Raw genomic sequence first — 9652 nt, forward strand, 5'->3', positions numbered from 1 at the left:
CAAGTTTATGGAAAGGTCACAATCCTTTAGAAAAGTCACAACACTTGGGAAAGATCACAACCTTTCATAAAGTCATAACTTTTCATAAAAGTCATAACTCTTCATAAAAGTCGTAACTTTTCATTAATGTCACAACTCTTCATAAAAGTCACAACTCTTCATTTTCCATTCACACCTATTAAAATCCACACTTCTTTCTTGTTCATAGAGAGCTATAAATAGTGGATAGTATGCAAATATCTTTGAACCTCAACCTTGATTATAAATCATCAATCAAAAGAAAACAAAAGATGAAATTTTTCAAAATTTCAAACATTGTTAGTCTTCTAGGGAGGATCTTTATTTCCACTGTTCTTAAAGTTACAAAAAAATGGAATAGTATGACAAGAAAAACATCATTACCTCCGGGTCCAAAACCATGGCCTATAATTGGTAGCCTTCCTCAAATGCTCCTAAAGAAGAAGCCAACATATCATTGGATACACAAAATAATGGAGGAAATGGACACTAAAATCGCTTGCATTCGTGTCGGTACTTTCCATGTCATTCCTGCAACTTCACCTGAGCTTGCTCGTGAATTCTTGCAGATCCAGGACTCTAATTTCTCCTTCAGGCCTATTTGTATGTCTGCAAACCTCATTAGTAATGGCTACTTGACCTCTGTCTTTTCCCCATTGGTGATCAATGGACAAAAATGAGGAGAATTCTTGCTTCCCATGTGCTATCACCAAAATCACTTCAATGGCTTCATCATAAAAGGGATGAAGAAGCTGACCATCTTCATCGATTCATTTACAATCAATGCAAAAACGAAGATGTTATTACCTTAAGGAAAGTGACAAGACGTTATAGTGGGACTGTAATTAGAAATATGATTTTCAGCAAGAGATTATGTGGAATTATAGGTGAAGATGAGCAAGTTGATGCACTTTTTACACTTCTTGAATATCTTCATGCTTTTGGTATATCAGATTACTTTCCATGGTTAAGTGTATTTGATTTGGATGGTCACAAGAAAATTATCAAGAAAGCCTATGTCACAACAACAAAACACATTGATCTGAGGTTGATCAAAGGATCCATATTTGGAAAGATGGCAACAAATCTTTGGAAGAAGACATCCTTGATGTTCTTATCATGCTCAAAGATTCTAATGGGAATCCACTGATGAATGTTAATGAGATTAAGGCACAAGTGCTTGTAAGTATTCATTCAATTACTATGTGAACAAATATGTTAGAAGATTGTGTGATCACCTATAGCTTTTATGATTGATAGTTTATTTGGCCCAACCTTAAATCTGCTTATTTCAAACCTTTCATTTTGTCAGAAGTACCTATAGTAAAAGTACATTCAGAGGAGTAGTTTGTGTTTGGATAATCAATTTAAAAAGCACTTTTGAAAACATTAGTATAGTATTTTGTACTTGGCCATGGATCTGAAAATGCTTACAGGAATAAAAAAAATTCAGCTTTTGAAAAACAATTTCTGCTACTACTCTAAAATATATTTTTTCCATTAACGCAAGGTTAAACAACTCAATTCTCTAATAAATCATTTTTTGATTTCTCAAAAGCTTGACCAAACAAACAACGAATTATTATTCATACATATAAATAGAAAATCTTGGCCTTGGTCGGAATCCAAGAATTTGGGAGGATCCATTGAAATTCAAGCCAAAGAGCCACCTCATAAAAAAAGATGGCGGTGAAGTAGTTCTCACCAATTCAAAGTTACATTTGTTGTCATTTAGTTTTGGAAGAAGCGGGAGTAAAACTTGGTTCTACAATTACTACAATGTTACTTGCTATGCTTCTTCATGGGTTTTCTTGGAGTTTACCACCAAATACACCTTCCAATGACTTAATTGAGTCATCTAAGACTGATCATTTTGGTAGCTTACCTCTTCTTGCTCAGGCAAAACCAAGATTAGCTAAGGACATGTATCCTTGACACACAACTTTTATTGAAATTTACTTCCAGTAGTAATTTTCAGCATAAAGGTTTATGATGAATTTCAAATTTTAAACTCTTTTGGCATGATAAATAAATTTATATTACAGCGAATGTGTATCTTTTGGAGAAATGTTAGAAACTCGAACATTGGGATGAAGTCCATTTTATCATATAAGTAAAAGGGTTGTCTTCATTGTAAGATATAACTCAAAAGAATTAAGAAGTCTTCTCTTTTCTCCCTACTATATTCTTCTTCTTCTTATTATTATTATTTATAATTTTATAACTCATTATCAGCACGAGAGTATGTCATCTTGAGAAAATACTTTGATAATATCAAAGATATAAGAAGTTTCATGATAAGTTACAATATCAAACTTTGAATTGTGGCTCTGAATAATACACCAAAATTGGAAAAGAATATCATGATCTATGTACTGGTGATTACTAACCATTATATAACTTTTCTACTAATCTTAGTTATATTTATTAGTAATTAGTATATTACGGTAGAATCAACAAAAATAGTACAATATTTACTTTTTTGAAAATATTATTAAATTACAAATATGGAATTTTGTCAAAATTTTCATTTTTAGCATATGTTTGTATAATGTGGATTTCACGATAATTTTTTAATCATTACATCTACTTTCATGTCATCAAATTAGATTATACACCATGGTAATAAGATGTTAGATTCATGTCCTAAGGAACTTTTATATGGATAATACATTGGATTCAAGTATCAATGAATATTAATGATATAATGATAATTAAAATAAATAATGTTCTTTTGGTGAAAAGTCGTGAACCATATCCCACTCTACATTATTTATTTAATTTTCTGAAGTGAATGTGCTAGCAATGTATAATGTCTGAAACAAATAATTGGTTGAATAATGCACATGAACGTAGAATAAGGTACTAAGCTATAATTATTTAATATTCTCAGATAATTTTGTTTTATTCCGATAAAAAATTATATATCATTGACGATATAATTGTTATAATATAATGTATTATTGTATAAAATTATGAGGACTTTAATTCAACGATGTATTAAAGCATGATGACGTAGAAATATTTTACAAGTGGAATAATGGTAAAGGAAATTTCTGAAGGATTCAAAATGCATGAAGCATATACTTGTTCTTGCAAAATTTGTAGATAATCCTGATATGCATTAAATCAATCAATAATCCTTAATATAGTTATGCAAATTCATGTAATGACCCGAAATGTGATTTTTGGAATTTTTCATAAAATTACCATTTTACCTCTTCCGATAGTTACCTTGAGTCATTTCAGGTCAATTTTTTAAGTTTGTTTTAAAATTCGATTAAATAGATATGTTTTGTTGAAAATTTTGAGTTTTGGAAGGTATTTTAGCCCTTCCGATAGTTACCTCGAGTTTCCAGTCAATTTTTGAAGTTGGTTTTGATATTTGATCAAAAAGTTATGCTTTGTTGGAAAATTTGAGTTTTGGAAGGTTTAAAGTGTTTATAAGTTGGGTTCGGTATCAATTGGAGCTTCGAGTCTCGAAATGGAATTCTAGTAATTCCATGAGCTCTAGAATCTAGAATTTCGTCTTGCAGTGTCGTTGTTTCCTGATTCAAAGGTGTTTTAAGGAATTGAGGTCTTAAGTTGGATCGATGTTTCTGTGATTTTAGTCTTTGAGTTGACTTTGGTCAACATTTGGAGTTTCGATGCTCGGATCAGAATTCCAACGGTTCCATTGAACTTTGGGGATGATTTTAAGCCTAGGAGAGACGGTTGAATTTTCAGAGATTCCGATGGGCATTTTTTGTATTTTGGACCCATAAGTTAGTTTATTTTGAATTTCATGGTTTTTAAAATCAAGGAGGCCTCGAATCCATATTTTGACAGTTCAATTGAGTCTGAAACATTAAGTTTAGTTTGATAGCATATATGGTTTGTGCACTTGGGGTTTTGAACGAATCCGGAGGATTCATTCGACAACTTTGTGCCTTGTGTGATCATTGCTAGTTTTTTGTCTCTAGTGCAAATATATATGCTCATCGCAATCGTAGACCAATCCACGCGATCGTGATGTGATAATAAGGTACAGATGGATGTCTTATATGATAGTTTTTATCAAAAACTGTAGTATCTAATATGGTATGAGTGTATGTGTAATAAGATAGTTTTTCCTTATAAGAATGAAGTATCTAATATGATAATATAGTATTATGTCTAATATGATAGTTTTTCCATAAAAGAATTAAGTATCTGATATGATAATATGGTATAGATTAACATCTAATATGATAGTTTTTCCATTAAAGACTGAAGTATCTAATATGATATAATATGGTGTGGATATATGTCTAGCATGATAGTTTTTTCATAAAAGAATGAATTATCTAATATGATAATATGGCATGAATATATGTTTAATATGATAGTTGACCAAATATAAGTTTTTTTTTATTAAAGGCACAACTCATAAAAGTCACAACTATTCATTTTCCACTCACACCTATTAAAATCCAACACTACTTTCATGTTCGTAGAGAGCTATAAATAGTGGATAATATGCAATTATATCTTTGAACCAAAACCTTAATTATCAATCATCAATGAAAAGAAAAAGGTCAAACTTTTCAAAATTTCAAACCTTGATCTTTATTTCTACCGTTTTTAAAGTTACAAACAAATGGATTATTATAATAAGAAAAACATCATTACCTTCGGGTAAAAAACCATGGCCTATAATTGGTAGCCTTCCTCAAATGCTCCCAAACAAGAAGCCAACATATCATTGGATACACAAAATTATGGAGGAAATGGACACTGAAATCGCTTGCATTCATGTTGGTACTGTCCCTGTCATTTATTGTAACTTCCCCTGAGCTTGCTTGTGAGTTCTTCCAGATTCAGGACTCTATTTTCTCTTCCAGGCCTATTTGCATGTCTGTGAGCATCATTAGTATTTTGAACCATAACACCACCCTTGGCAGAGTCCATTAACCGAACACCCAATCTGGACAGTGTATGTACATCTCGTACCAACTTTTTCTTATCTTCTTTTATATGGGCAACACTACCCATTGACAATCGACTGAGGACATTCTCTGTAGCACCCCGCATCCAAAAATAGAACTTAATGCAGATTTCCAGAAGTTGCAGGTGCAACCCATGGTTTCTACCCACGGACCATTGGGTGACCCACGACCCGTGCTGGTGGTCCGTGGTTCGCATCTACAACCATCCCCAGAAATTCAGAAAAAAACCATTCTAAGGCATGACCCATGGACTGACTTGACGGATCATGGATCCATCGACGGATCGTTGATTAGTCTGTAGGTCGAGGCCCTTAGATACTGGTCTCTAAAGTCAATCGACAGACTGACATGATGGATCATGAATCCATTGACGGATAATCGATCAGTCCGTAGGTCGAGACACTCAAAAAATGGTCTCTGAAGTCATCGACGTACTCACAGTACGGATTGTGGATCCATTGACAGATCGTCGATCAATCCGTAGGTCGCTTCAGCAGATTGTAAGTCAGGGTCGTTTTGGTCTTTTCCTATTTCATTGGACACCTAAGCTACATCGTTTAGGCCTTAAATTATGAGGTTTTAGTCAGTTTAAGCCTAGAAACATAACTAGAACTTACCTAAGTCAAATCATTAATCAAAACTTAGAAAATTAGAAGCGTAAGAAGAGAAAGAGGCGACCAACCCTAGTTCAAGAACACAACAAGTTTTCTTCAGTTCTAGCCTAGAAATAAAAGAATTTCTCCGTGAAATTAGTCACCAGGTATGTGGGATTTCACTAGTGGGTTCCTTTCTCCCATTAGGTCCCTAGAATTCAGTCAGATTCTTGATACCATGATTATGAATAGACCTAGGGTTTCTAGAATTTTAACAGATCATCATGTATTAGTTATTTAAATGTTCCAAATCAGATTATCATGTTATTGCTCAGGTTATTGCATGAATTCCAGAACCCTAGCTATGTATTTCTTTAGTTCTTGAATTACACATGCTAGGTCAGATATTTCAGTTATTTAGTTATACATGCCTCAGTTATTAATGCATCAATATCAGTTTAATTGTTGCATTTTTAGTTTGAATGTTCAGTTCGAGCTATCCACTAACTTATAGAAATTCAGTCATAATGTGTTAATTACTTAATCCATTGGGAGTAGCATAATACTGAGTTGGACTAGGGTTCAGCGTAGCCAATTAGTCCCAGAACTACTAGACACGGAGGTTGTAAGTCCCCTCTGTGGGCATCATGTCAGTGATTACATCGGCATGCCTCAATACCTTTGGCTGGGTATATTGAGTCCTCTCGATGGGGCATATACATCGGACTCCATATTTATCTCATGTGGTTTTATTATTGGTTATTAGTAGCTCCCACAGTTTAGTCAGATGCTATTGCATTGACCATTTATCAGTATATCCAGTATTCAGTTTCAGCATGTTATAAATTGGTCACTGCATTCAGTTATCTCAACATTCAGTATCATATCATGTTCAAATTATGTCATTGCTTATTTGCTCTGTTCAGTTATATGTTATTTTAGCTGTATTCTATCCTGCATGCTCAATACCCTTCAAGTACTGACGCATACTCTGCGCTACATCTTCTCGTGATGTAGGTTCAGGTTCTCAGCATCTAGATCACACTTAGATCGGTTCATGATCTCCAGTTCAACAGAATCAATGGTGAGTCCTTATTCTCCAAGGACAGTAGTCATGAGTTTCTTTTCAGTTTTTTTAGTCCTTAGTTTCTGTTTTGCTAGACTTAGCTGGGGCCTCGCCCAACATTTCTAGTCAGTTAGAGGCTATTTTAAGACATAGTTAGATTCAACATAGTATTGAGTTAATATCATCTTTGTATTAAACTCATGAGTTATCATTTATCTCAGTTATAGTATATGGGTATTCCCCATTTTTTCATTTTTATATATGATTTAGCTTCCGCATCAGTTTATTATCTTTAGTATGCTCATGATCAGGCCAACAGGGTTAGCTTGGGATCACTTATGGTCCTAGGTTCCGTGTCCGCGTCTTGGGGGTAGTCTCGGGGTGTGACAAACTTGGTATCAGAGCACTAGGTTTAAGTGTCCTAGGATGTATGAAAAGACGCACTAAGTAGAGTCCTTTTCATGGGTGTGAAGTGCACCACATCTCATGAGGGGGGAGGCTACAAAGTTTTTAGGAAATCTTCATTTTTTTGTTACTCTTATCGTACATAAGGTATGATCATGCCTCCTCGTAGAGCTGATGCCAGGAATGCGAATGCCAGGAACCCAAACGCAACTCCTCCAGTCCCTGATCAAAAAGTGTCGAATGCAGTGTTCAGGAATGCTAAACAGATGTTGGCTCAGAGTGTGGCCAACCAGAACAATCAGCGGGATCCAATTTCGGTAAATGCCAATGTTGGATCAGCTGCAGCCAGGGTGCAAGACTTTGTTAGAATGAATCCGCTAGAGTTCTTAGGGTCGTAAGTTGGAGAAGACCCCCAAATCTTCATTGATGAGGTCAAGAAGATCTTTGAAGTGATGCATGTAACTGGGAATGATCGGGTTGAGTTAACATCTTACCAACTTAAGGATGTGGCTTATATCTAGTATACTCAGTGGAAGGAGAACATGGGTACACATGCAGCTCCTATTACTTTGAATTGTTTCAGCGAAACCTTTCTGGATAAGTTTTTCCCCATAGAGTTGAGAGAATCCAGGGTCCAGGAATTTATGAACTTAAGGCAGAGTAACATGACTGTCCAAGAGTATGGGCTCAAGTTTAACCAACTCTCCAGGTATGCTCCTCACATGGTTGCTGATTCCAGGTCTCATATGAATAAGTTTCTGTATGGAGTGTCAAACTTAGTGAAAACAGAGTGCACTAAGCTTAGGGAACAGGCTAAGGAGACTAAGCAAGAAAGAACATGTAACTACGAGTATTCCCAACAGAAATCAGGTGGTGGAAATCGCTCGCAGTTTCAGCAGAAGTCTTCGACTCCAGCCCCTTCATCAATTAGTGTTCCATCCCCTAGGTTCCGTAATGATTAAAAAGGTAGGGCGTCTGGCTCTAAGTCTCAAGGTAGTGTATCAGGCACCAAAACTTACCCAACTTGCCCGAAATGTAACAAGAACCATTCGGGCGAGTGCCTTGCAGGTAAGGAATGATGTTTTGGGTGTGGTCAGTCTTGTCATAGATTGAAGGATTGTCCTTCTAGACAGTATCAAGGAGGAAATAATGGTAGCGCACAGTCTACAACTTCAGCAGCACTAGTAGGTCGCTCGACTCAGCAGGTTAACTCTTTTGGTACAAGTGGCGGACAGTGCCAAAATAGGCTCTATGCTCTTCAGGCTAATCAAGATCAGGAAAATTCTCCTGATGTAGTCACTAGTACATTGCGAGTCTTTGATCTTGATGTTTATGCATTGTTAGATCCAGGGGCTACTTTGTCATTTGTAACTCATTACATAACAGTCCAATTCAATGTTAGCCTAGAAACTCTTTCAGAACCCTTCTCAGTCTCTACTCCAGTCGGTGACCCAGTTATAGCTAGATGGGTATATAGAAATTGCCCTGTCACAGTCTCTCAGAAAGTCACCTCAACAGATCTTGTAAAGTTAAAAATGGTAGACTTCGATGTCATTTTAGGCATGGATTGGCTGCATTCTTGTTATGCCTCAGTCGATTGTAGAACTAGGGTTGTTTGTTTTTATTTTCCAAACGAACAAATCCTAGAATGGAAGGGTAGTAGCTTAGCGCCTATGGGTCGATTCATTTTTTACCTTAAGGCTAGAAAGATGATCTCTAAGAGTTATCTCTAAAATCTAGTCTGGGTTAAGGATTCTAGTTCCGAATCCCCAACTCTTGAGTCAGTCCCTGTAGTCAATGAGTTTCCAGAAGTGTTTCCGGATGATCTTCCCGGAGTTCCTCTTGAAAGGGAAATTGACTTTGGAATTGATCTCCTTCCAGATACCCAGCCTATCTCTATTCCTCCTTACATAATGGCTATAGCTGAGCTTAAGGAATGGAAAGAGCAGTTGAAAAACCTTCTAGATAAGGGCTTTATCAGACCTAATATTTTACCATGGGGTGCACCAGTGTTGTTCGTAAAGAAGAAAGATGGTTCTCTCAGAATGTGCATTGACTATAGGCAGTTGAACAAGGTCACAATCAAGAATAAGTATCCCATCCCCAGGATTGATGACTTGTTTGACCAACTTTAGGGTGCTAGTCATTTCTCAAAGATAGACCTCAGATCGGGTTGTCATCAGCTTAAAGCCAGAGATAGTGACATTCCGAAGACAACCTTCAGAACTCGGTATGTTCATTATGAAATTATAGTCATGTCATTTGGACTAACCAATGCTCCTGCAGCTTTCATGGATTTGATGAACATAGTCTTCAAGTAGTACTTGAACTTGTTCGTTATCGTCTTTATTGATGATATCCTCATTTACTCTAGGAATGAGGAAGAATATATGAGTCATTTGAGAGTTGTTCTGCAAACTCTCAAAGATCGCCAGTTATTTGCAAATTTTAACAAGTGCGAGTTTTGGTTACAATCAGTTGCTTTCCTTGGGCATATTGTGTCTAGTGAAGGAATTCGAGTAGATTCCTAGAAGATAGAAGCAGTGAAACAATGGCCCAGACCTACCTCTGCTATAGATCTCAGAAGTTTCTTAGGTCTAGTG

The 9652-nt window shown here is 35.9% G+C and overlaps 1 pseudogene; it reads left to right on the top strand.

Moving 5' to 3' along the window:
- Positions 1-290: 290 nt before the first annotated feature.
- On the top strand, positions 291-7447 carry LOC125877527 (isoleucine N-monooxygenase 1-like; annotated as a pseudogene).
- The last annotated feature ends 2205 nt before the right edge of the window (positions 7448-9652 follow it).

Source organism: Solanum stenotomum, chromosome 9 (assembly GCF_019186545.1).
Source record: "Solanum stenotomum isolate F172 chromosome 9, ASM1918654v1, whole genome shotgun sequence".
Lineage (NCBI taxonomy): Eukaryota > Viridiplantae > Streptophyta > Magnoliopsida > Solanales > Solanaceae > Solanum > Solanum stenotomum.